A 3,678-nucleotide genomic window follows, 5' to 3' on the forward strand; every position below is an offset into this window, starting at 1 on the left:
TGATGACTTCGTGTACCCTAATTCACTTCCAGGGCACCCTTTGCTTCTGTTCAGCAAGGCTGTGTCTCCTCCCGGCCAGAGACACCCTAGAATTACACCCCAAATATCTGTCCTTGGAGAAAACACACACGTTCCAAGTCAAGAGCTCTCCTCTGAAAATTTAGTACAAAACACAGCAGCTCGTCAGCCGATCAAGTTTGTTAAACAGCGGTGCGCCCACTGCACTTCTCGCCCTGTCCAAATGCCTGTGATTGCATTGGCACTCTTGACCAAAGCATTATTTCCCCAAGAAAAGCCACTCGGGAGTGCCAGCTTCTTCAGAGCCAGAGGACATCTGCCTTTGCCAAGGCAAGATAATGTGGGCTGCCTGAGTAAGGATGTTTCCACTGGAGAAATACTACACTGAGCAATTAGTAAAGATAAAAGGTAGGGGTGCCTTTAGGTCAAACTCATCTCCTGGCAACTGTTTCTATGCAAAAGGAAAGCAAGGTGGTGCCTGAAAGAGCAGTGTCTGTGAGGGTCCAGAGCTGAAATGGGTTTTTAGAGCTTGCACATGACTTGGAGTGATGTGGACGAAGATGGAGCATCTGCTAGATTCTGTCGCCAGGTTGCTGACAGACTCTCCAAGGCTGGTTGCTCTGGAGGGCTTAACCTGGCCCCAGGTGATCCAGGAGTTCGTGGCCAATGTAGCAGCCAGCTCAAGTCATTAAGAGCCCAACCCGCACTGGGTTTGCACACTAGATCTGGGGTCTGTCTCAGAGCAGTTGTGTTATCTGGGCGGGGAGGACATTACCATCAGCCTTTGGCATGGTCAGATCAATCTCTGATTTTTTTCGGCTGGCTGACGCAGCTCCCCTATAAAGAAGGGCCTATTAGATCAGTCTGTCCCCAGGCACCTAAAGGACCCAGATGGGTTTCAGAGGGAGCTTGGAGTTTTCTCGAGGATCTAATGGAGAATTAGTTGTTGTATGTGACAAAGACCTTGGATCAGATTCCTACTATGTAGTCTTTCCCAGTTCATTGATTCTGAGATGCTCCTTGGTTCTCTGGGAAACTTGGGAGATGAAACACCAGAGATGCCTAGGATGAATCTGATCAAGCATGAGTAAGATCCAATATGAGGGTCTACATTGTGGCAAGAGAAGTGGCAAAATATAGTTTTCCTCTTATTAAGTGACGGGCGGCCCTTTTTAAAGTGACTTGTTCTTTCTTGGGGAGGGACGAGCCGCAGAATCATCTACAAGGCCTCTGTGAGAAATATTCTGGTGATAAAGTTGCTTAGACTCCAACTGGGCCAGTCCTGTTGAGGTGGAAGCAGCAAGGTTGTGTGTGGCTACCTGGGGCGAGTAGGGACCTGTAACTCCTGAGGATGTGGATAGGGTTCTTGGAACTGCTAACCTGGCCAGCTGTTTATTACATCTGTGCACCTGCTGGCTGGTGAAGGCCACCCAGAAGGTGATGTGTGATTGGATCCATGCGGTGGTTATTGCTTTGAGGAGGGAAGGGGTGGTATACCCCCTTCTCAAGAAGTCATGGCTGGGCCTAATAGTCCTGGATAATATTTCCAGGCTCCATGAGAAACTAGTCGCGATGCTGCTTCAGAGGTTCCTGGAGGAAAGTGATTATCTAGAGTGCTTCCAGTCAGGTTTCAGACAAGGGCATCGCACTGATATGGCACTGGTCATGTTTGCTGATGACCTCCAGCACTCTCTGGTCTCTCAATGGTTTGGATACCCTTGAGCAAAGTATCTTTCTGGACCATCCTGCTGGGAGTCAGAGGCAGTGCTGCAAGGGCTGTCCTTGTTTCTCTACAATCATGTCCACTCAAGTGTTGCCAGAGTGGGATGGGGGAGAGATCAAGGCTCCTGACGTGGGGTGCCTGAAAGCTTAACTCTCTCCACTTCCCCATTTAATACTTCTGTGAGGCTGCTGAGTGAGGTCATCCTCTGGTTTGATGCCAAATATCATCAGTACACTAATGATATCCAGTTGTACATCAGATAGATCAGCTGTCAAGGTCTGCTCCCCACGTCTAGAGGGTGGGTGGGAGTAAGACTCAGGTTCAGCCCGGACAACTCTCAATCGCTGTGGGTATTTGGACCATGCAGGATTTGCCCTTTGGATTGGTGTGGAGTCTGGGAGTCTTGGACTCCCAGGTCCTGCTCATGGAGTAGGCAACATCTGTGACCTGGAAGCCTTTTGCACAAATTCACCTAGTGTACTAGTTGCGCCGAAACCAGAAGGCCCTTCAGACACTTGTTTTGATCGTCTTATGTGTGGACTACTGCAATCCGTTCTATGTGGGGCTGCCCTTGAGTACTCAGAAGCTGGTCCAGAATGCAACGGCATGGGCAGTTATGGGCAGGCCACAGTATGCCCATTAAACACCTCTGCTTTGTGAGCTATGCTGGTTACTGGTCGGCTTCCAGAAAGTGCTGGTTATCCCCTCTAAAGCCCTTCATGGCACAGGACCAGCTTATCCTGCAGGTATAATTTTCCAGTCCCTATTGTGGTCATAAGTCGAGGACTACCTGTAAGTAAATGGCGTGCTATTTTCTTCCAGGATGTTTTTCAGTGTCCCAGTCCAGCCTATACTCTGGATTACATGGTGGTCTCCCATCCCTGCTTAGCTTTGGAGCCCAGGGAAGGCCAGCCCAGTCTTACCACTTCCTGAGGGAGTGATTGATCTAGAAGTCTATCAAAAATTCGTGTTCTATAGCATCCTAATATAATTAACTTGAAGAGAAGTGTAAACATACTTTATAGCAACGGAACCACTGGATAAGGACTCCCTTGTCCCAGAAGAAACCATTTTGTTCTTTTAGCTTCACAATTTACAGAATTGTAATGATTTATGGAAGTGATTCCCATGAACTGAGCTCAGCTTTTGAAACCCACAGGGGTACCTCTGTGACTTTTTCTTGGAAATAAGATAGAAATGCCTGGCCACTGGCACTTATATTCACTAAAAAAAGAAAAGAAAAGCACAACATTGTAATGTAAAGTGCCATTTATTTTATCTCCCCATGATGAAAATATTGTTTCTTAAAAAAAATTGCACCATCATAATGCTGAACACATTCTCCTTAAACACCCCTAAACAACTAAAGCCAAAAAAAGGGGAAAAAAAAGAAAAAAACCCCAAAACAAACAATAAACAAAACTAGAGCAAAACATACCGAACTGTCAAACATTTTACTAAGTAATTTTATTTTTAAAAATTTAAATAGAGGCAGAGAAACATAAAACACATCCCTGGGCACACGTCCCCCCCTCCCCAAGCTAAAGCTTCACTGTTCAGATATGGGTTCTGTTGAAATAAAAAGAAAGCAGTGACGTTGGACCGAGCGGTCCCAGGACAACTTCGTAACTCAAACACTGAATAGGATACATTCAATCTGCAGGAGTCACCCCATCTGAGCAAAGTGCAGTTGCACCTGGGAGACGAGGGGAATTACAGTAGCAGCTGGAAAACCAGACAGAGCCATGCGCAACAGATCCACCTGCAACAATGCTGTGACTTCTTACAGGCCACCCAGGGAAGTAGGGTCGAAAAAGTCAAGATGGACATTGCAGCAGTCCAACTGAAGCTCTGCCTGTTTTTTATTTGCATCGACACACATAAAAAACGGACAGAGCTTCGACCGGATGTCGTGATCACCATCTCAACTTTTCTGA

This window comes from Python bivittatus, unplaced genomic scaffold (assembly GCF_059951505.1).
Source record: "Python bivittatus isolate LINGU-HERP-01145 unplaced genomic scaffold, Pbiv_v1 ctg000580_np1212, whole genome shotgun sequence".
NCBI classification, from domain to species: Eukaryota; Metazoa; Chordata; class Lepidosauria; order Squamata; family Pythonidae; genus Python; species Python bivittatus.